Genomic DNA, 25,135 nt, shown 5'->3' with positions numbered 1-25,135 from the left:
GCATAATTCCAAATTGCTTTCCAGAAAGGTTGGATGAGTTCACAGCTCCACCAACAATGTATTAGTGTCCCAGATTTCCACATCCCTTCCAACATTGATCATTATTCTTTCTGGTCATATTGGCCAGTCTGAGAGGTGTGAGGTGGTACCCCAGAGAAGCTTTAATTTGCATTTCTCTAATAAGTAATGATTCAGAGCAATTTTTCATATGACTATGGATTGCTTTGATCTCATCTGTAATTGCCTTTGCATATCCTTTGACCATTTGTCAATTGGGGAATGGCTTGGAAAACTTTTTTTTTAGGGAGGTAAATCACTTGACTAAGGTCACACTAGGAATGAGTGGCAGAGAAAGACTCTGATCTTGGATCCTCTGTCAGTCTGTCCCATGCCATCAGTCACTAAAGCCTTCTAGGCTTACATTTAAAATGAGGGGCACTGGATCAGAGGGTCTCAAAGTTTTCTTTTGGCTCTAAATCCCAAGCAGGGATGGGACTATTGGGAAAATATCCACAAGTTGCCCTTCCAGGAACCTCAAACAGGATATGAGACCCCCCCCCAGCCACCCAGTCAGGATGTGATCAAAGAGCAGAGGCTCTTCATTTAAATTTTTTTTTAAAAGAGGAACCTACTGACCTACAGAAAACATGACAAATTCATGCTCAAGAGAAGAAGTCAAAATATGATCTTGGATGTGATGGAATAGGGGAGGAGTGGGAAGCCTTGGCTTCTAGTTGTGGTTCTAGCCTGACAAGCTTCCTGATCATGAGCATCCTCATTACAGTCTAAAGTTCTGAAATTCCTCCTCTTTTTCTTCCAGTCTGAACATCACCTCCGGTTCTGTTTTCATTTTTTTCACTTCATAGTTTTGACCAGTTCCACAAACCCTAAATGCACCCTTTCATTCCTTGCTTCCTTGTCCTTCTGTCATTCATGCTCCACTAATCTTCTAACCTGGGCCACCTGGCATTTTCATTTTCTATTTCTACTTCTGGGCTACCAGAAGCTTATGGAAGAAACCACAAAGCTGACAGATGCTACCAGAGATTCATATTCTTGAACCTCATATTCACTGCTGCCCAGAAATCCTTATCATCCATAACTAACTCCCAATCACAAGTCCCACAACAATTTATCCTCTCTCCAGATGACCTGGTTTCACACTTTAAAAACAGAGGTCAAGTGATATCTCCTATCCTTTCTTTCATACATTTTCACTCATACCCTTCTCCTTTGCTCCAGTTTTAGAGGATAAGGAGCTATCTTGCCAAGTTTTCTCCTGCACAGCCAAGCCCTTGTTGCCATGCTTCTCCCAGCTCCTTGAGAAGTTTCCTTCTCAATTACTCCTTTCAACAGCAATCTCTCTTTTTCCATTGACAACACTTTCCCTTAACCTTATCATCCCTTCAGATTATTGTCTTATTATCTTCCCTCTCTTTCAAAACTCCTACAAAATCATCCTCCACTTGCCTCACTGCCCATTCAGTCCTCAAATCCCTAAAACTGGACACTTACCTAGAGGTTGTACTGGTAAATGCCTTAAGAACCAGCTGGCTAGGAAAAACATGATTATGAGACAAACTTTTCTGTTTAATTTGGATTATTAATATTTTCTCCCTCACTTTCTTAAGTCTAGGCAATCAACAAATCAAACCCTGTTTTGTGGTATTTCTCAATTTCTGAGATGCAAATGCTCCAGCATAGACTGGCTCTATGGCACTAAAATTGCACTCTCAAATATTACCAATAACCTTTAATTGCTAGATCAAAGGACATTTTACCCAGTTTAATCCTGAGCAGCTAAATAGCACAATGGATAGAGTACTGGGTCTATAGTTAGGACAACTCATGTTCTTGAGTTCAAATCTAGACTCAGACACTACTTACTAGCTGTGTGACCCTGGGCAAGTCACTTAATCCTATTTGCCTCAGTTTCTTCATCTGTAAAATGAGAAGGAAATGGCAAACCACTCCAGTATTTTTGCCAAGAAAACCCCGGATGGGGTCAAGGAAACTCAGACATAACCGAAAATAATCCTCCTTTATTTCTAGTTTTTGACACAACTACCTGGATATTACTGAAACTCTCTCTTTCCTTAGACTCCAGTTAGTCCTTTCCTTAGACTCCAGTTGATACTTGTCATTGTTCTTAAGTCTCCTTTGCTATAATATCATCCATATGTATAGGTGTGTTGCAAGTTTTTCTCCTGGGTCTTCTTTTTTCCTCTGCTCTCTCTTCTTTATTGATATCCTCTAATCACATCGATTTAATTATGACTGAGATACCCAGTCCTAATCTTTCTCCTGAACACCCTCATTGCCAGCTTCCTACTGGACATCTTCACCTGACCCCCGACAGGTCTGGAATCATAATTAAATCGATTCAATCATCCCTCTGGAAGGAGCATATCAATTTCCTTTCCTATGGCCCCATTCATCAACCTCTTAACTTTCTAGATCAAGAAGCTCCTCCTTCCACCATGTTTGTTTTCTCCATCAGAAAGCAAAATCCTGGAGAGTAGGGGCTGTCTTTGCTTTTGTATTTGTATCCCAAACACTTGGCATAGTATATTACACAAAGTAAGCACTAAATAAAATTCTTCTTAGTGCACTTTGTCTAGATCTCTCCCCCACTTAATATTCTTGTTATGTTTATCTCTGAGCGTGTTGTTCTCTACCCATGCCTCTTTCCCAGTAGAAAGGAAGCTCCTTCTCCAGAGAAGCCTGGAAAGGCTGGCATGCACTGATGCTAAGAGAGCAGAAGCGGGAGAACACAGGACAAAGAGACAGCAACATTGCATGATGATTAACTATAATGGACTTAGCTCTTCTCAGCAGTTCATGATCAAGGACAATTCTAAGACTTGTGATGGAAAGGCAAGTTTCTCATGGCTTTCTCTTTTGTTCTAATTCTTCTTTCATAACATGACTAATGTGGAAATATGTTTAACATGATTGTGCATATATAAAATATAAATGAAGATGACACTAAAACATAGAACTGAGATAAAAAAAACTGTTCCTATCCTTTGATCAGTTATTTATTCTACTACATCTAGAGGAAAAAACTATGGAGTTTGATTGTAGACCAAAGCATACTATTCTCACTTTTTAAAACTTGCTTTATGGTGTTTCCCCCTTTTTTTTTTCATTTTTCCCTTTAGTTCTGATTCTTTTTTCACAACATGATTGTTATGGAAATATGTTAAACATGACAATCTATATCAGATTATTCACTGTCGTGGGGAGGGAGAAAAATGTAGAACTCAAAAGTTTACAAAAAGCTGAATGTTGAAAACTATTTTTGCCTGTAATTGAAAAAATAAGGTAACATTCCAAAAAAGAAAGCTCCTTGAAAGCAGAGTGTCACTTAAATTTTTTTTTGTTATCTCTGAGTTTTAGTATACTATATTTGCACTTATATATGCACTTAATGTTTACTTGAAAATGAATTAATGGGGAAGCTAGGTGGCGCAGTGGATAGAGCACTGGCCCTGGAGTCAGGAGTACTTGAGTTCAAATCTGGTCTCAGACACTTAATAATTACCTAGCTGTGTGGCCTTGGGCAAGTCACTTAACCCCATTGCCTTGCAAAAACCTAAAAAAAAATGAATTAAAATGTTGTCTTCCTAAGCTCTATTCTGGATTTCCTAAGAATAGGGGTGCGCCTCCTTCCTGTGTCTTTTTTAAAAATGTATTTCATTGATATATTTTGTTTTTACATTACTTATACTTTCCAAACCATATCTTTCATCACCATATCTCTCCCTCATATCTTTTTTTCAGAAAGCCAGGTCTTATATTAAGGATAAAAACATTCAATGAAACTAATCAACATATTAAAAAAGTTGAACATTTCATGTAGTATTCCACCCCTCCATGTTTGGAATCAAAGGCTGGCCATTATAATTTTGCAGTTAGAGAGTCAAAAATATTAAGGACCTCCTGTGTGCGAGGTAAGTACTGGGGATAAAAAGGCAATAGACCATCCAAGAGGAGGGGGAAGAGAGGAGAGAGGAGCAACATGCCAGTAACTAAGGACAAATAAATTAGATAGGAGATAAGTAGGAAACAGTTGACAGAAATGGCACTAGAATTAAAGGAGATCAGGAAAATCTTCCTGCAAAAGGTAGAATTTTAGCTGGGATATGAAGCCAGGATGCCAGTGAAAACTCTCAGAGCCAGGAGGTGGAATGACCAGTGTCACTGGACTGCTGTGTGGGTCGGGGAAATTGTAGGAGGTTGTGAAGGGCTTTTATATTTGCTCCTAGAAGAGGCAATGGAGTTTATTGAATGGGGTAATGACCATTTGTCAGTTGAGTGGAGGGTGGACTGGAGTGGGGTGAGACTTGAACAGACCCCACAGGGACTACTGAATAATGTAGGTGTGTCAGAGGAGAGCAGAAGCCGATTTGAGAGACATTACAAAGGTAAAACTGGCAGCCTTGGCAACAGCTTGGATGTAAGGGACTAGACAGAGAGCAAGAAGTCAGGGTTGACTTCCAGGTGGTTAGTCTGAAGGATGGGGAGGATGGTAGTGTCCACAATAGCAATAGGGAAGGTAGAAAGAGAGCAGAGTTTGAGGCAGGGAGGGGGAAGATAAAAGAGTTCAGCTCTAGATGCCCTGAGTTTCTATTGCTTTATTTTTCTTTTCCTTTATAGTACTGTAGTGGTACATCTTGTTTTCTAGGTTCTGTTTAGATTTTGCATATTCATTTCTTTAGTCTTTCCATGTTTCTCCATATTTAACACCTTTTTTTTTTTAGGATTTTGCAAGGCAAATGGGGTTAAGTGGCTTGCCCAAGGCCACACAGCTTGGTAATTATTAAGTGTCTGAGACTGGATTTGAACCCAGGTACTCCTGACTCCAAGGCCGGTGCTTTATCCACTGCACCACCTAGCTGCCCCCACATTTATTTTTTCTTACAGCACAATAACTTTCCATTACATTCATGGACTATAATTTGTTTAGCCATTACTCAATTGATAGTTACCTACTTTTTTCTCCAGTTCTTTGCAAACACAAAAAAGTGCCATTGACCTCTTTGGGGCATATGTTTGTTATATACTATTATATATATATATATATATATACACTCATTAAATCTATGGTTTGGGGGCTTCTAGGTGGCGCAGTGGATAGAGCACCAACCCCAGAGTCAGGAGTACCTGAGTTCAAATCCGTCCTCGGACACTTTAATAATTACCTAGCCTTGGACAAGCCACTTAACCCCATTGCCTTTCAAAAAAAATTTTAAAAAAATCTGTGGGTTAAAAGAGTATGCACACTTTAATCATTCTTGGCACAATTCCAAATTGCTTTCCACCAACCATGCACTAGTATGCCTTTCCAAAAACCCTACCCTCTAACATTGACTGTTCCCATCTTTTGCCACATAGTTGCCAATTTGTTCATTGTAAGGTAAAATCTCAGGCATGTTTTAATTTGAATTCCTTTTACATTAATGATTTAGTGTCTTTTTTCTTACAATTATTAGCAATTCACAATTCTTTTAAGAACTATTTGTTCATTTTACACATTAACAACAACACTGTGTTATGATCAAGTATGATAGACATGGTTTTTCTTAGCAATACAATGATCCAATACAATTCCAAAAGACTCATGATGGAAAATGTCATCTACATCAAGAAAAGAACTATGGATCCTGAAAGCAGATCAAAGCATACTATTTTCACTTTTGGGGGGGAGGCAAATTTCTTTTGTTCTCATTCTTCTTTCACAACATGACTAATATGGAAATGTGTTTAACATGATTGTACAACTATAATCTAAAAAAATAATATAAATAAAGATAACATTGAAAGTTAACAGAACTGAGATTAAAAAAACTTCATATCTTTTGACCATTTACTTATTTTATTAGGAAGAGCTCCTAGCTTTATGTTTCTATTAGATGCTTATGTCAGCCCCTTAGAGCTATGATACAAAAATTTTATCCAAGTCAAATACTCCCCTTATCCTAGATGCATTCCTTTAGTTAATGTAAAAGTTTTTGTTTGTAATGAAAATTATCTCCTTTATTTTTTGTATTTACCTCTTTTTCTTTATTTACTTTTTTTAGCTGTAAAAGATAAATTTATCTGTTTTTCTTCTAAGCTTCTTAATAGTATGATCTTCAATGCTCAGGTCACAGCATTCATTTTGAATTTAGTATGGAATATGGTATAAAATTTTGCTCTAAATCTAATTTCTTCCAGACTGCTTTAAAAATTTCCCAGATGTTCTTGTCAAATACCTTCCTTCCTTCAGGGTCTGCAACCCTGGGTTATGTTAGGACACAGTTGGTGCTCAGAACCCACAAAATAAATGAATGATTGAAATTCAGAGCTTTTGTACTCATCAACAGTAGAGCATCTGCCATGCACTTATGTTTTTTATAGAGACATGGCATCACCATAAGTATATCAATAATATAAGGAAGAACTTTTTAACAAAAATTACTAAGAAAACTGGAAAATAGTATGGCAGTAACTAGATCCTTTGCTAAGATAAGGTTAAAATGACTACAGGCTTTAGGTCTAAAAAGTGATACCATAAGCCAGTTGGGAGAACAAGGAATAGTTTATCTTTTAGATTTACGGAAAGGGGAGGAGTTTATGACCAAACAAATCATAGAGAACATTATCAAATACAAAATGGATAATTTTAATTACATTCAATTCAAAAGGTTTTGCACAAATAAAACAAATGCAACCAAGATTTCAAGTAATGCAGTAAGATGGGAAACATTTTTTACAGTTAATATTCCTGATAAAGGACTCATTTCTAAAATATGGAGAATTGAGAATAATAAGAATTCAAGTCATTCCCCAATTGATAAATGATCAAAGGATATGAAAACTCTCAATGAAGAAATTAAAGCCTATCCATAGTCATATAAAAATGCTCTAAATCACTACTGATTAGAAAAATGTAAGTTATAACAATTTTGAAATACCACCTCACACCTATTAGATTGACCAATAAGACAAAAAAGGAAAACTGGGACTCTAATGCATTGTTGGTGGAGTTGTGAACTGATCTAACCTTTCTGGAGAGCAATTTGGAACTATTCACAAAGGGCAATCAAACTATGCATACCCTTTGATCTACTACTAGGTCTATATCCCAAAGAGATCATAAAGGTAAAAAACTTACATGAACAAAAACATTTAAAGCAGTTCTTTTTGCAGTGACAAAGCATTGGAAATTGAGGTTATGTCCATTAATTGAAGAATGGGTAAACAAACTTACATATGAATGTGAAAAAAATCAAAAGTGGGAGGACTTCAGAAAACTCTAGAAAGACTTGTATGAACTGATGGTAAGTGAAGTGAGCAGAACCAGAAGAATAATGTACATGGACAGTATAACATAAACAGTAACATGTGATGATGAATTATGATACTCAGCTCCTCTCAGCAGTACAATAATCAAAGATAATTATAAAGGACTTATGATGGGAAATACCACTTACATCTAGAGAAGGAACTATGGAAGACCATGCAGACCAAAGCATACCATTTTCAATTTTCAAAATTTGTTTTTTGTTTTATGTTTTCCCCCTCTTGTGGTTTTTTCTTTATGTTCTGATTTTTCTTTCACAACATGATTAATATGGAAATAAGTTTAATATACTTATACATGTAGAACCTATCTCTGTCAAAGGGAGGGAGATAGGTAAGGGAAGAAGGGAGCAAAATGTGGGACTTAAAAACTTTACAAAAAAATGATTACTGAAAACTATCTTTACATGTAGTTGGAAAACCAATGAAATAAATTTATTTCAAAAATATGGAAGCAACATTTAAATAACATACAATAGAATAAGATGTACAAAATACAATACAAAATAAATTTATGTTGAACTAAAAAAATTGAGTTGTGGATATTTTTAATAAATCAAGAAGCAATTATTATGTACCTGTGTGCCAAGCACTGTGCAAGTTACTGGGGATAGAATAACAAAAATGAAGCATCCATGCTCTCAAGGAGCTTACATTTTATTTGAGGAATCACAATATACAGAAAAATAAGTGTGTGTTTGGCAGCTGGGTGGCTCAGTGAATAAAGTGCTAGGCTTGGTGTTAGGAAGACCTGAGTTTAACTCCAACTCAGATGCTCAGGAGCTTTGTCCAAATTGCTCTCCAGAAGGGTTGGATCAGTTCACAACTCCACCAATAATGCATTAGAGTCCCAGTCTTCCTTTTTTTGTCATATTGGCCAATCTGATAGGTGTGACATGGAATTTTCAGAATTGTTATAACTTGCATTTTTCTAATCAATATTGATTTGGAGCATTTTTTCATATGATTATAGATGGGCAAGTCACTGAACTTCTATATCTCCTGTTTCCTCATCTGTAAAATGGGGGGTGATAATAATAATAATAATAATAATAATAATAATAATAATAATAATAATAATAACAACAACAACTACTCCAAGGGTTGCTGTGAGGATAAAATTGATGTGATGATCAATTAGGATGTACTCAGTTTCTCTCAGCTGTACAATGTATAAGTTACTTTAATATCTTAAAGTATTATATAAATGATATGTATTAGAATCTAGTAACTATAAAGCATATATACAAAATAATTTCAGGGGGAAAAGATTAGGAAAGGGGTAGCAGAAGAGTGAATCAGGAAAGGTAGAGCTTTGAAGGAAGCTTGACAATCTAAAGGAGAAAGTGATGCCAGATATAGGTGAGAGTCTGTACAAGGTCATGGAGATGGGAAAAGAAAAGTACTATGTGACAAAGAGCTAGGCAACCAAGGTGACCACACTGTAGAAGACAAGAAAGGGACAGTTTAACAGAAAGATTAAAATGGTCAGAGTGCCCGGACCACCAACCTCTCCTTTGCATTTGAGGAGAGACATTAACTAACTGGACTGTGTCCAGGGGAGGGCAGCCCCTAACATGAGGACATTATAAACTATGCTATATAAGGAGGGAAGGGTTGAAAGTATTTGGAGTGTTTATCCTGGAGATTTGGGAGAGATTTGATCACTGTTTTCAAGTATTTGAAGGATTGTCCATGGGCAGAGGACCTCAATGTAGTCTGAGTAACTCGAGTAACTTGAGTAACTTGATGGGAGACCTGGAACATTTGGATGCAAGCCACAGGAAAGAGAAATTCGACTGAACATAAAGAACTTTATAACCATTAAAACTGTCCAATCCCCTCCACCCTTCTGCTGCCCCCAGCCACTGCCGCCTCTGGCCCTCCTCTGGAGCTTCCCCACCAGAGAGCCAGGAAGATGGATTTCGGTATGTCTGTTGCCCTGAGCAAGAGATTCCAAGGAGGAAAACCTTCAGCTTGCTGAAAGCCCGGCAGGGGAGGAGGCTGGAGGAAATCAACAGGGAATTTCTCTGTGACCAGAAGTACAGTGATGAAGAAAACCTGGAAGAAAAGCTCACAGCCTTCAAGGAGAAGTATATGGAGTTTGACTTGAACAATGAAGGAGAAATTGACCTGATGTCCTTGAAAAGGATGATGGAGAAGTTAGGTGTCCCAAAGACCCATCTGGAGATGAAGAAAATAATCTCTGAGGTGACAGGTGGAGTCAGTGATACCATCTCCTACCGGGACTTCGTGAATATGATGCTTGGGAAACGTTCAGCTGTCCTCAAGCTAGTCATGATGTTTGAAGGAAAAGCCAACGAGAGTGCCCCCAAGCCAGTTGGCCCTCCTCCTGAGAGGGACATTGCCAGTCTGCCCTGAAAGTCCCTGCTCTGCCTGCCTGCCTTCCTCCCTAGCCAGCTCTCAGCTGGGATTCTTGTGTCTCCTTTTCTTGTTTGTTCTTTAATGCTTTGTGTTTTTGTTTGCTACTTGGTTTTTCTTTTTTTTTTTTAACATTAGAAAGTTTAGTGATTTTTTTTTTTAAGGCACAAACTAATCTGCCTTAGGGGAGTTAGAAATGGGAGGAATCCAGTGCCTTTGGTCCCTCTCTTCTTTTGCAGAAGGGCTCATCTGACTTGAGATGAATGTTGGGATATCACTAATGTCAAACCAAATAGCCATCCTTGGAGACCACTATTTCCTTTCTACCTTGAGGTCTCTGGGTGAGATTAGGTGTACTCCATAGTGAGGTAAGGGATTTAGATTTAGAACCTGTATATATCTTCCCACTTCTGCTAAAAGTTTTGGGGATGATCTGAGCCAGAATTTCACTTTACCTGCCTTTTAATGTCCCCATCAGGAATCTGGCTTCCTGATGAAATAAATGCTTTCTCCATGGATAGCATGCTAGAAGCCCAGGAGCCTAGGCAAAACAGCTGACAACCACTAAGGTTTTCCCCATTTGCCTGGGATTCTGGCTGCCCCTTGCCCTCTCTGCCTTCTAGAGCTCCTGCCAGTCAGCATTTTCATTTGGGATGATCTGGGTCTTCTGTAATCTTTTCTTAGCTTTAAGTCCCAACTGCTATCATCATGAGTGAAGGAAAGTAAAGGCACTGAAATCAAGTTACCAGATTGAGAAAGGAGGAGGGTATGGAAGAAAGAACTAAAAAGTTGGACCCAACGGAGTCTCACCAGAAAGTTACCTTTGGGACTTTGCTCTCTGGAAGTGAATACCTCCAGGAGTCAATAATGACCCTGAGTAGAATAGCATGCTATTGGACCAGACTGAATGCTGTCTCTTCTAGGGACAAAAAAGATGAGAGGACTTTTGGAGGTCTCTCTTCTAACTCCAAAGATGTGTGTGCCACAGGGAAACAACACAGTCTCAGTCCCAGGTCAAGGGAACATCTTGAAAACAGTATCAGAGGCGGGTGGGGAACTGAGAAATCCCAAGACCAAAATTTACATCTGACTCTCTATGAAGAATTAGCATTGGAACCCTGGGGGAGAGGAGGGAGTTCTTGTGGCCATGACCTGACTTTTTTTTTTTACTCTCTGCAGAAAATTTTAATGCTTCTTGATAGCAAAGGTCTAGTGTCCTGAAGACCTTTGTTTTAAAATTGTCCCTCTGGTTTCTCTGAGCGGGATATCTGTGATGTATCCCTAAGGTATCATATTATAGAAACAGAAAGTTAGAGCTAAAAGGGATTTTTGGAACATGGAATATTAGAACTGGAGATCCTCTAGTTCAACCTCCATGTTAGTCATGATTGAGACTAGAACTGTTTTTTTGTGAAAGAAAAGGAGAGAGAGAGGTAGCCAGAAAGAAAGTCTAGGTATATGCTCTGTGTAAATCCCATTCTAGGGGAAGATGACTGGGCTTTCCATCTTACTCCAGACCTCTCTGTCTCCTGCTAACTTAAGCTTCAGCAAGAGAAACCTTTGAAACTTTTGTAGGAAATTGCAAGTTTAGTCTCTTGATCCATGGTTAACAGGCAGTGCCCTTAAGTCTGAGCTGCCTGGCCTTGTGGGGGGCCCCGAAAATGTGTCAGTTTGGCCTATAGAAGGAACTTAATATATAGAATTGACCCACCATAAGCAGCATGACAGGATGGGTATCTGAACTCCAGAATAGCAGGTAATCTTGGAATGCCAGCATGGATGTCTTTACCAAGAAAGGCATAACTAGAGTTCTGTAGAAAAAGTAACAAAGATGGACTCTGCTACTAGCTAGATCCCCTTGGTGTAGTGAAGGTGGATATGTGTTCCTGGATTATTTGGTGTTGTTAAAACCAGCTCTGGGAGGGAAAGAAAGATAAAAATGTAAGTAGTCATATTTATGAATATGAAAAGTGTCCCCCATTCTGAGCAGGGTTTGGCCTGTGTTGTGCCTTACTCCAGTCTTAATTGTGATGGATGCTGCTGAGAAAAGAACTTTCTGAATTAGTTTGGAGGTAGGGTGATTAAGCTGAGAGAAAGAGAGAGAGAGAGAGAGAGAGAGAGAGAGAGAGAGAGAGAGAGAGAGAGAGAGAGAGAGACATGCCATTGTTATATGTGAGCCTACCTGATCCTGATCCTGACAGGTTCAGGAGCAAGGAAACCTTTTTGGCTATGAGGTTGAATTTTGGCCTAAGTAGCTGCCACTTTGTGCAGACATGGTTGAAATTTAACCTTTGAAATATTACTTATAAATTCCACCCTTATTATTATTTCCTTAAGACAACCAACAGAGCTAGCAGTTGACCAGAAATATTGCCCCTCCTTCCTTTCCCCCCCATCTCCTTTAAACTGTTGTCTCTTTCCTTGGGATGTGCTTTAGGCAAGATGAAGTCTGTTTTGGCATCCCAATCAGATATATTGAAAATGATTCTCCCTTAGAAGTAAAGAAAGAAAGAAGGAGCTGGGCTTCTTTCAGCAGGTTCTGTGGCTTTCTATGACCCCAGGAAAGCCCTGGGGATCTTTTCCTTCTACTTTCTCCAAGAAATGGGAGCAAATGAATTGCTCACAAGCTCTGAGAAGAGCAGAGGAGTCAGAGAAGGAATTAATACTCTTTGAAAGGGGTCATCTCTGATAAAATCCATCACTTAAAATCCATCCTTCTCCACGGCTCTTTGAGACTCAGAACATGTTGGAATTGCCTCTCACAAAGAGCCATTTGTGTGAAGGGTGATACCTTGAATGGATCTGAGGAGCTGCCCCTTGCCTCTGGGGCTCACCTTTCCTACCTTGGACTTATAAGCTCTGAACTTTCATATCCTGACTTTTAACTTTCGAAAGACCAAGTCTGATCAAGTTATAACTCAACTAGATTCTGCCAAGGGTTTGGAACCTTTCCTGTGACTGAAAAAGATGAGTTCACCAGAACTGAGCAAAGTGTTTGTATGTCTGGGGAGGGGAGAATACTGGGGAGGGTGGTTCACTTCTATAGACTGAAAATAAAATGGACAAAATGGTCAAAAAAAACCCCCAAAAAACTGTCCAATAATGGAAAAGTGTGTACCTCAAGAAGTAATAAACTTTCTATCACTGGACATTATCATATAGATGTTATATGTCATCCTTTAGGGATGACAGAAATGCTCCTCTTGTGACCTTGTTGTTTTAAATATTTTGATAATGATTTTAAAAAAAATTGGTTTCCTTTACAATTGCACAGACAAATACAACACATCCACATCCAAATACAGTATCTCATCTTATGCATTTAAAAACATGATTCTGAGGTTTCACCAGATCAAGGTGGTCCTTGATACAGAAAAAAATTGACAATCTCTAGGTAGAACTTAGTACATGAAGTATATAGGTTGGATTTAATTATATTAGAGGTTTCTTCTAACACTGAAATTCAAAGAATGTATCTATCCTATTTCATTTCAATGTGATTCAACACTTACTAGATGAAATGCAAAGAACTAGCCTTAGAGAGGCTAATGGAGAATATTTGGGCTCTTGCCTTTAAATACCTGGTGAAAAATACACCAAAGTGAAAGACTGGGGAAAAAGGAATTAAACAAATGTGGTCTAGGGAAAGAATGTTGGATTTGGAATTCAAAATGATTGAATTCTGACACTCTTAACTTAATTCCTTGGACAAGTCATGTAATTTCCCTGGGTCTTAGTTTCTCATCTGTAAAATTAGGGCATTAATTAGATGACCTCTAAGGTCTTTTCCATACCCGAATCTATAATCTTATAAACTATTCATTAATAGTCTATTATTATTAGGCTAACTATATATAGATGGATCAGTGGATAAAATGCTTGCCTGGCATTGGGACCTGAGGTGTGGGGCTACAAAAAGGTAAGACTCAAGTCCCTGGTCTTGGGAAGTTTATAATCAAATTGAAAAGGGTTGGAGAAATATGTTAAACACAAAAGACGCAAAGGAAAGAGACATCAGAGGAAAGCTTACTTTTACCTTGTCAGAATGAGCACAAGGGCATGAGCTAAGGAAGGGAAAGGTGTTCGCACCCAGTAAGTAAGAAAGAGAAAAGAACAGACATCAGGGAAGAGCAATTATTTTATTTTTATTTTTACTTTTTTTATTTTATTTTCCAAGGTTTTTTTGTTTTGTTTTGTTTTGTTTTTTTAGTTTTTGCAAGGCAATGGGGTTAAGTAGCTTGCCCAAGGCCACACAACTAGGTAATTATTAAGTGTCTGAGGTCAGATTTGAACTCAGGTACTCCTGACTCCAGGGCCAGTGCTCTATCCACTGCACCACCGAGCTGCCCCTCCAAGTTCATTTTAAGGTATTTTTGAGTGTGAAGTGCTATCACTCAGAGGTGAGGATATTCAGCAGGCCTCTGGAGATATAGACCAGGAGCTCTGGAGAGAAGCTAGAGATAAAGATTTGGGAGTCATCTGTATAGAAGAGATGCCATGGGGATGGATGAGGGATACTGTGGGAATAAAAGCAGTGTTGTGTGAGAAAAGAGTCTTGAGATATCCATGCTTAAAGGACAGAGGAGAAGAAAAGAAAATGGTCAGAAAGGCTGAAAGGATTTGGTTTCCTGACTCTCTTAAGTAGAGCTATGTGCAATCCAAGAAAAAAGAGAGTGTCAAAGAGGGGGGCTCTATAGACAGGAGGGGATCCTAGTGAGGGTAGGGGCCATGCTACTTAGATCTCTTGAGGTTCTTATTCTCACCATGATTAAGACTTCATTTATTAGTTCCTCATTGCTGCTAGATAGGAAACTGTATGGACAGGTAGGGTTTGGGAGAGGATACCAAGGACACACTGTTGGAGAGAAGGGAAAATAAGGGGCTACAAGTTTGCTTTACCATGTTACTAACATGGAGGACCCAGGTATTCAGGCCATCATTGTCCTGTTCCTACTGTAGAAAAAGTGAAATCAGCATCTGAAGCTTGATCCAGGCTCCTGGGAGATTCCCCTGAGCTGTAGTCTGGGTTCCTCTCCTCCTTTCTCCCCTCAACCAGATGTAAAGAGAATAAAACCCAAGATTTTAGAATCGAAAGGGGCTTCAAAGATCTTGGTTTCTTGCCTTTCATGAAGCCACAGTAAAATGACATAATCTCAGGGATGGGGATGTAAGGGCAAGGGAAGATGGAGGAGGGGAGGTAGACACTATGGCCAGGACTGTGAGAACGGAAGCACACACTCGGGAAGGAAGGGCCCAGGGCAGGCATAGGGGCCAGAGGCTGAAGACAAGTACTCGAGAGGCTTGTGAATAGGGTTTTATATGCCACTGACAGGAAGAGGTTTCTTACTTCTGCTCCAAGGTCTGTCCTCATACAATATGTGTGAAACAGTCATTAAGTTGGGCCCTTCTGCCCCACACACCTTGTCTTAGACAAGGCTGATCTTTTGTTTTAGGGGGTCAGGGAAAGTATGAAACCCCTGGCAGAAAAATGTAGACTCTATTTGTAGAGCTATGGTCCTCCAGCAGCTAAGATCTCTCTTCTCCAGTCCCTGCCTCAACCATTAATTCCTTAGGAGCCAGCCAAATATGGCAGAGCACCAAGGGACTCAACAGAGTAGAACTTCCTTTGTAAACCTCAAGGCGCAAGTCTTCACTGCTTGGGTCTTGTTCACACCAACATAGGGCCACCTCTCATCCTTAATCCAATTTAATCCAACACACAATTACATAGTAGTCTACTTAATCCGGGGCACTGTGCTAGGTAGGGGTTGGAGGAGGGAGAGTGTTTCCGTGTGTGTGTGTGTGTGTGTGTGTGTGTGTGTGTGTGTGTGTGTCCCCATAATGATGAAAAAGATCCAGAAGGGCAGAAATGCATAATGGAGGTACAGGATATAAAACAAAGTCATGTTTAAAAGGCTAGAAGGGCAAGTTGAATCCAGACTGTGGAAATGGAATTATAAACAGAGGAAAGACTTGTAGCATCATGATACAGTAGAAAGGCCATTGGTTTTGAAGTCAAAGAAAGAGCTGAAATGACTATAGAACTCTGACAAAATCATTTTGTCACACTCTTTGGAACTCAGTCTCTTCACTTAAAGATGAGCTGTGGTGGATTAGATGACCTCTAAGGTCCCTTACAATTTTTAATGTATGATCCCATGATTAAAGAAGAGAAGTTGGTAATGTAAAAGACAATTTGGAGAAGGGAGCATTCTGGCGCAGATGGCAAGGAAGACCTGGACTAGTAGGGGAAATAAAAGGAGAAGAATTGGACTCTAGACTGTTGGGGAGCAAGGACAGGGCTTGGTAACTACTTGTATTTGAGAGGTGAAAGGAGTTCAATGGAAACAAAGTTGAGACAAAGGAAAAAAAGACATTATCTTCTTACTTCAGCCCCATTCAAAATGGCTGAGACTGACAAGGTGCTCCGGGAGAAACAAAGATAAATAAGTCTTAAATTCTATGTTCTTTAACATAGCCTTTAACAAGGCTGTGCCAGACCATATATTGCCTGGATTGTTTACTCTTCCACATGTCCCACATCCTTCATCCTGGATTCCAGGGGTATGTACGGAGCACAGCCCAAATTTCTATAAGACTTCAAGATGCACAGAGTACTCTCCTCTAAACTATTCTATCCCATCTTACAGACAAGCCAACAGTCTCAGAGAAGTGGCTTGCTCCAGGAGGTCTGGCAGTCCAGGCCAAAGTGAGGGACCTTCCTTATCTCAGCTGTACCTTTACAACTCAGTGACCATTTTTTTTTTGGAATGTTTGTACTTTTCAATTTGCCTCCAAGGAGCTTATTATCTGCCCAGAGCTACTAAGGGCAGTGATTTTTGGTTAGAGAGATTCTCTTGGTCTGTGGAAACCACTTAAGGTATGCTAGCTTACTGCTGGGCCCAGGGCACACTCAGTAAAAATATGATGAATAAAGTATTGGATTTTGTCCTCATGTCTCACTTTTGACTCTTTCCTAGCAGTCCCCCCAAGCTAGGGAATAATGTTTTTTTACTTACTATTCAGTCATCATATTAAAGGGTCTCATTTGAGAATCTTATCCCCTCTAGCCTCCCTTCCAGCAGGGAAAGAGGAAACTGAGACTGAACATAAGGCTGGAAAGTGGTCTGGTCACCAAACCACAGTTTCAGCAACATCTGTGGGAAACTCATGAGGAACTTGGTCCCATTCCCTTCCCCCTTTCCTTGGTGGAGATGATGGCAGGGTAGGACATGCATAGTAGAGGAACCTTTACCTGAATAACAGTGTCTCACAGTTTTTATGGAGACTAATCAGTTCCTTTGGGGGATCTTTGGGAGGCATCCTATGTTGTGGTCAGTAGGTAAAGTATAATTTCCATTTAGGGACTTGTCTCAATTCCTAATTAACACCATAACTGGGACCATTAAAACTTCATGAACTAGTAGTTCCCCAAAATAACTTCCATTTAACTTAACAGGTTTGTTAAATATCTTTTATGTGCTAGGAACTGGAAATAGAGATGCTGCTTGCAAGAAGCTTACATTCTAAGAACTGACTTCCTCTGCCTTAACCTCTTTTATTTCCTTTCCCAGCCCCCATTAAAACTGAATTTCAAGACTTGTAGGTATTCTTGGCCAGAACAGTAGAAGCACAAAGCAGCTCGTTTGTGGTTTAGGACCTTGGTCCTTAAGAAGCAGGCTAGATTTACTATAAATTGGAGAAAATTTATGATATTGTCCCCTGAACCACCCTCAAGGAGGCATTTTGGTATTACAGGCTGACAGCCTCAAAGGACAGGGATTTTGGGTGTCCTTTTATCTCCAAATTGGAGATAAAATTTAATCCCAAGTGCTATTGCAGCTTCAAAGTCATCCACATTTATGTTCAGGATGCAAAACGAGGGGATGGAGCCTGTTGCTTAAGGTCACTCCAAAGCTTGCTTTGGCCACTCCCCTGACCCCACGTTCACCTCCAAGCACCCTGGGAAACATCAACCGCAGATATGAAACGAACATCTCAAAACCACATGTGCATTTCCTTTGACACAAAGCTCCTCTTTCTCTAATTTGGCCTTCCAGCCAAGACCATTTTAGAACAAGTTCCAGCTTGGGCCCAGCTCAAAAAACAAAACAAATAAAACCCCCTGAAGATTTGCAAAGCCAAAGAACTGGGTAAACTAAGGCACAAAGTATCCTGCTGGCAGTGAAGCCTCCTGGGCCTGTTTCACATCTGCAGGTTAGACCTTACCTAAGCTTCCCCCCGCCAAGACTCACATACCATGGAATGCCCACTCTGGGCCCCACTTCCTGCAGGGGCAGGGGCAGGGGTATGAAGAGCAGGCCTAGGTGGGAAGGAAGTGGTCCCAGCCTGTCATCCTCACTGGGGCAGGGACTGGGAGAATGCTGGGGAAAGCTTCCCTGCTGGGCCTCCGGGCACCTTGTTTTGTGATCTCATTCAAAGTCATTGCTTTTTCTGCTTTTACTGACTCTTTGGCTTAACTTTAATTAACCCAAGAAGTTGAAAGGTCTTCTGTCCCCCCACCTGCCCTAAGTAAATCAAAGACTCGTGGTGTGGGTACCACCCATCCTAATTGAGATATACTGGATTTTACTGTTGCCTTCTCTAGCCACCCAGTTTGGAATTGGGCAATTTGGTCAGGATGTCCTATAACAAGGCTGTGCCAGGTTAAAAACTTCCTCAGGGAGACTGGAAAGGGAACCATTCATCCCCAAAGGAAGCAGCTTCAGATAGTGAAAAGCGTGCTGGTCTTGGGAGTCAAGGGTCATGATAACCTATCTGGGCTTGTTACTTCATCTATAAAATGGGGGTTGGAGGGAGGGAAAAGAAGAGAAAGGGATGGTCTATATGACCATTAAGGGTCCTTCCCCTATGACCTCCCTCCCCATGGTTGCCATTCCCAACAGCCTGGCCTGATTCAGGGAACAGAGGAAATAAAGTAGTTAACTTGTTTGGTGTCATTTATCCCATCTGACTTTCCTTGTCTCTTCTTTAAGCTTCACATTTTCTTCCCTATTTAAGCCTCTTAGAAAACATGCTGCACAATGTTAAAAAAAGATCAACTTCGAAAGCCTTAGCTACTCTGATCCAGACAATAACCCAAGACAATTCCAAAGGACTCATGATAAAAAATGCTATCCCCCTCCAGAGAGCTTGCGGAGGGCAGACTGATGCATCCTTTTTTAAAACTTTATTTTTCCTTTGTGTGTGTGTGTGTTTTCTTTTGCATCTAGTGGCTAATATGGAAATATTTTGGATGACTTCATATGTATAATCAATATCATATTGCATGCTTTCTCAAAGGGAGGGGCATGAGGGAAGAAGACAATTTAGAATTCAGTATTTTTAAAATTAATGTTTAAAAAATTTGTATGTGTAATTGGGAAATACTTAACAAAATAAATAAAAGTGTATTTTTAAAAAGAAAGAAAAAATACACTGTCTTACATGCAGCCTACTATGCCAGCTTCATGTTGGACCCATCTTACTATAATAAATCCCTTGTTAGCTGCTGTTACCCCCGGCAAGAGAAAGATCTGGGACACTTAGTGGTTCAGAATTCTCAGCTGGGTCCAAGATGTTTGTGAAAATCAAATATTCAAACTAACAAATGTGTCATATGATAATATGTATGGAGAGTGGGGCAGTGAGACCCTGGCTGAGGACAGATCCCAGCTAGGAAAGTATGTGGGTAAAGAACTCAGGGTCAAAGAGGAATCTATAGGGGGAGGAAGGATAGGGTTTCTTCTAAAAGTCACTGAATTGAGATGTTGAATTTAATTCAATAAACATTTAGCTGAAATGAATTTGGGATATATTGGTTATGACTATATCAAGTTCAAGCTAATCTTAACCTGAAAACACTTTCTGAGCCTTATTTAAAAAATCTCAAATATCTAAAAGAAATCAGGCTCAGACCAAAAGGAAGTCAAGCCAACAAGCTTAAAAGAAATCTCTCCCAATGTTTGTTAGAGCTTGGAAAGTATGAGTTGCAGTAAAACCTAAGGTTTCTCAGTTGAAGGATGTGGGAGGGTCTCAGCATTCAGGCCAGAGAAAATGTTTAGGGCCTTCTTCCCTCTCCTGCTTCTGACTGGGAAAATCCCAGAAGAAAATCAATTCAAACTTCTGCTAGTACAGTGCTGTTTCCTGTTTCAGTTTCTAGTTTCAGTTTCCAAAATCTAACTTCGTCTCTTCCAAGGTGCCCAAGGGAGGCTCCAAAGGGTAGCTCCAAAGGGTTGACTAATCAAGAAAATTCACCAGTCATAGACAGACTCCTTGACCTCAGGAGCTCTTCAGCCCCAGAACTGGTCTGGGCCCCAATTACTGACTTGTTATCAAGGCCAGTCTAGAGTATATTCCAACACAAGGCCCCAGTGCCAAGTATGGAAGAAAACAAATATCTGTTAGCATAGTCTATCTCCAAAACAAATGAGTATATTGAGGTCTCCTGGGTTATCACCAGCTCTGAGTCATGTGTTCTAGAGAAATCTCAGGTTATCATCATATGAGATTTTGTCACACCACTTCCAGTTTTCCTTTAACATGAAAATATGTTCTTCTGTATAAAATATGATCAAACTTGGCCTTCAAGAAGATGGAAGAAAATGTATTTCTCTCTCTTTTTTTTGTATAAGTGGGGGTATACTATGTGTGAAGAATACTACATACACTGCGAACCCAGGTTAATGAATTGAATAGTTTGACTAAGCTCTTTTCCTTCCTCTTTTTAAAAATCTTTTGTTACAAGATAACAGGAATTAGGTGATTGGGGATATATGAAATTAAGGTGATGCAAATATATATGTATATATCTCAATAAAATTTTAATTTAAAAAAAGCCAAGGTATTTTACAAAAGGAGCCAAAAGGACAAAATAAGAAAAAAAAAAATCCCTTCACACTAACTTTGGGGGGAGGGAGTGTCAGGGGGAAGGTCTCTACAGATAGTTCCCAGTTTATAGTCAGCAATCAGTATGGGAAATGGCTGGGTGGGGAACTTGTCCCCTGGAGACCAGCAGGTGTAGCAATATGTTAATCTAGTGCAAATTTGCTCTTCAACATGGCTGTTATCAGAATTTTGATAAATCATTAATCAAATGCACCATAAAAAGATAATGTGTTCTGAACTTGCCTGTAAAGGTCCAAGCTAACACATTAAATAAACCTTTCTTTGGGACTGCCTCAGAGCAAAGAATCAAACAGAAGTTTATTAGGTTTAGTTCTGACAGAAACAAAAGTGCTGCCCCTCTCAAATAAGTAGATGTTAAAATTTTCTTCTCCAGAAATCCTAAGCATGGCTGGATTCTCCCCAACTTAAGTCTGGCTTAAAACAAATATTTCCCCCATATCAAAATCCAGAGAACATCAGAGGAGCATTTATCCATCTACCTAGGAATTGTCTTGTCAGGGCACAGCCTGCCACGCTAAGTTGTCTGGTGGTTAGTGAAAGGACCAAGAAGTCAAGTCTGCATTCAGTGATGCCATCTGGATGTATCTGAGTCTGCATTTGCACGCTCATCTGGACCATCAGTTGGACCCTGAAAAGAAATTTCAAAGTAAGAGCTTTTAAGGAAACATGTTTCAATCTAATTGTTACAGACACATGAGGACTCCCTTTGACCCACAGTAACATGATGTCCTGAGAGGAGGTCAGGGTGGAGGGGGAGTCAATAGATCACTAGAACTACTCTAAGGGCAAGGAGAGCATTCCATGGATGTGTTTGCCTAGAAATGAATGCTTCCTTCTCTTTAGGGAAGGAATTCTTAAACCTAGAGTCCACAAACCCCCAAAAGTATCCATGGATAAATTTTAGGGGACCTATACACTTGAAGAGAAAAATGATTCATCTTTATTTCAATATAACTCATTTTCTTTTTATTCCTACATATTTTATGCATTTTTAAATATTCTGAGGAGTTCAGAGAATTTGCCAAAATAGTCTATGATGTAAGAAAAGTTAAGAATTCCTGTTTTAGAGGATGGTTAGAATTTGAAGGATTCTAGATCCAGCATGGGCCTAAAAACTGACAAAGAAATGGCCAGAATGTTAACGTTGGAACTAATGGGAGAGAGACTCTTGCCCAAGAGACTTGGTTGCTCTGTCAACCTATCTGAGGTATTTTATGAGGCCTGGTTTCTACTAATTGATACCTGGCACCTTTTTCCCTGTCCCTCCTTCATTCCCACTAGCTTTGAATAACAGGACAAAGAACTGGCTCTCACTTTACCTTCTCACTCTCATACTGGAGTTATTTCTCACCACACAATTCACAAAAGAGAAAAAAGCAAGGAAGCTACTCAGTTGCAACTTGCTTGGAGACTCTCTTGAGAGTCAACATCTTAGTTAAGTGCATAGATTTTGCAGAGAAACTGGTTAAGGAGAGACTTCTCAGATGAAAATTTGAAGAAAGGACTGAAACTGGGTCAAGAAATAGTAACCTCAGTTATTCCTTCTCACCTCATAAACTGTGAGTCAAGAGGGAAAACAGAGGCCAGGTGAATAATGACTAATTTTTTAATCAGGTAATGTCATCTATGCGTGCCAGACTTCATTTCAGTCATTGTTATAGCTAACCTAAGGACAAGAACTTTGTTACTGAACATTATATGATAGCTCAAACTCAGTGTGAAGCTGCCAATGGTCTTAGAATCTACCTCAGGATGTTTTCCATCCTCCAAAAGATCTCCTACTACATTCTAGGCCTTGTCATGCTCAATCTCATTGGCATGTAATTTGGAGGCTCCATACTTCCTGCACCCCCTTTTTGGGGGGGGAAGACTTTATGGGTCATGTGGAGTGGAGTAATAAGGATATCTGCCCTTTTCCAGTGTTGGGACATTATTTCTCTTCTCCATAACTTTTCAAATATGACTGACAGCTGCTCAGCAAACTTTTGCTGATTTAGTTGTTCAGCTTTCAACCCTGGTAATCATCCTTGGAAGAAAAAAAACAAAAATAAGAAAAGTATAATTCTTTCTCTCCATCATCTGTTCTCATTCCATTGATCCCAAAGTAGTGGTCCTCTTCCATTTTGGATCCTCCTCTTGCTCCCAATACAGATCAAGGAAACCTTTCTGTTCTTTAGATTCAGAACTTACCTCTACTAATTTGGAGCTTCAGTGATCTTAACAGTATTCTTACAGAACTACGCCTCTCTTCAGTGCTCCTTTCCTGTTTACTGCTGTGGCTTCCGTCTTTTATATAGCTTTTTTAAAACACTAACTTTAAAAATCAATTGGTTCCCTGAAAAGCTATGTGAGTCTCTTTAGCTGGCTCCTCCTTTTCTTCCTCATCTTGGTCTCTGTGCTTGTGTTCTCAGAATTTCATTTTTGAGATTTTCCATTCCTCTTGTTCCAGTTTTCCCTGTCAAATTTTAGGCTGTGGACCATTTCTCTGAACACTGAAATCTGTTTTCCAAAATCTAGGGAAATATTTGGTTTTCTTAACCTTATTCATTATAAACTCTAAGATGGAGTGACTTTCCCAATAAGGCTCCCATCATTTTCACTTTAGTAGCAAATTCTCCCTTGTTAGTCCAGAATGAGATGTAAAAGAATAGTTCCTCTGGTTGTTTTTTCCATCTTTTGAATAATAAAATTATCATTAAAGGAAGTCAAAAATTATTAACTCTTCTTTTGACAGAGAAAGCTATAACATATATTAAAAGTTTCTATACTAGGTCTCAGTACCAGGTTTGTAATGTTTCCTGAACACATCAATTTTCTCTTCCCTTTCAAAGGTTCTATAATAAATTCTCTTAAGGGTGTAATTTCAATTTTTTTTACCACTCTTACATGCTTCTCCATTCAATTTCTTGATTTCCTCACACGTAAATCTCAAAACACACTTCCATACTATTGACCTTTCCTGTTTTTATTTAAAAATAAGTTATAACTTTCCAGATCCATATTCCAGAGTATCTACTTCCATTCCAACAAGTTATCCTATAAATTCAAATTTAGCTCCTTACATTAGGAGAATTAGTTTGCTTTATTATCTAAACTTTGTGCTTCTGTGTTTAGGCATATTTGAAGTCATGAGTTTCACTGCTGGTTCTCTTTTTGCATATTGTTTCCAATGACTTATAAGTCCTCTCTACTGATTTTCCTATGGTAACTACTATTTTGGGGGTAATTGGATATATGACATATGTGTACACACACACACACACACACACACACATACACACACACACACACACACACACACACACACACCTCTGAGTATTTTTTCTTCCTTACTCTTCAATTTCAGTTTAAAATACTCTTGATCTGATTTGCAAAATTGTTTCTTCTTGAGTCAATTTATCCTAGTAAATAAAGGTGGAGTTCTTACAAAGCAACACAAATTAAAGCTGGTAAACTATAGCTTTAGATATGGATTTATTAGGAAGTTCCTGGTTAAGAATCTGGTTATTAAATATACAAGTAAAATAAATCTTGATCCTTTTTCCCCTACAGCAAGGCTTGAAAGTAAAAAAACAAAAAACAAAAAAACTAGGAATCAAGAGATTAGGGCTCAAAAAAAAAAAAAAAAGATTAGGGCTCGAGGCCTATCACGGGCATTAAACGTTATGTGGTTATTAGCTGCTTTGGGCAAAGGAACTTGTTTCCTCCTCTCTTTTCTTCCGTGACCTGAAAGATAAGGACATCCCTTCCTGCTCACAAAGATTGTGGGGAAACATGAACAACTGTACTCTTCCCTTCCCATGCACAATGAAGCTGACAGCCTGCACATGCTCTCTCTGATCTTGGCCTCCCTGTTCCACTGCATCCTCACTTCTGGACTTTGAAATATGTCAATGATGATCACTCGGACACAAAGATAAGCAAGGCTCATGGATCATGTTACACAGATAAGTTGTTCAATAACATTACCTCTTCCTAATATTTTCCAAAGACCATGTTACCTTCTATAATTCCAGAAATTTCAACCTGGCAAACATTACATCTCTTGGCTATGCTGAATAAAGCAGAAGATTCTAAGATTTGCTTCTTTTCTCCTTAAGATATTGTAAGCTTCAAAGCAACAACAGATTAAACAAAGGCAAAGAGTTAATTAGGATGAGTAAGGAAGAGAAAGTTGCTAAAGGTCGGGAATCATCACTGAGTAAGTAGAGAGAATCTAGGCATGGGAATCAGGGCAAGTTAGTTTTTTTGATGACTTCAATAACCTCAGTCAGGTAAGACACTTCACTCAATGGTAACCACACTTGCCTGATTAAAAGAAAACAAGTAAAGCATGTTGCATTCTTTTTTTATAAGACAATGGGGTTAAGTGACTTGTCCAAGGTCACACAGCTAGGTAATTGCTAAGTGTCTGAGGCTGAATTTGAACTCTGGTCTTCCTGACTCCAGGGCCAGTGCTCTATCCACTGTGCTGCCACCAAGCATGTTGCATTCT

At 39.3% G+C, this 25,135-nt stretch overlaps 1 long non-coding RNA gene and 1 pseudogene across 3 annotated transcripts in view; one reads left to right on the top strand and one right to left on the bottom strand.

Moving 5' to 3' along the window:
• LOC141506464 (uncharacterized) overlaps positions 1 to 25,135 on the bottom strand; it is a 247,160-nt gene that overhangs the window by 130,412 nt on the left and 91,613 nt on the right. For all 3 annotated transcript variants that reach the window (XR_012473895.1, XR_012473893.1, XR_012473894.1), the window contains one exon: positions 21,120 to 21,268. This is a non-coding gene — a long non-coding RNA (uncharacterized LOC141506464). The remainder of the gene's footprint in view (positions 1 to 21,119; positions 21,269 to 25,135) is intronic.
• Positions 9,254 to 10,385, top strand: LOC141518877 (allograft inflammatory factor 1-like pseudogene; annotated as a pseudogene).

The sequence above is a fragment of the Macrotis lagotis genome, chromosome 1, assembly GCF_037893015.1.
Source record: "Macrotis lagotis isolate mMagLag1 chromosome 1, bilby.v1.9.chrom.fasta, whole genome shotgun sequence".
Taxonomy (NCBI): domain Eukaryota; kingdom Metazoa; phylum Chordata; class Mammalia; order Peramelemorphia; family Peramelidae; genus Macrotis; species Macrotis lagotis.
This window is presented reverse-complemented; position numbering and strand designations above follow the sequence as displayed.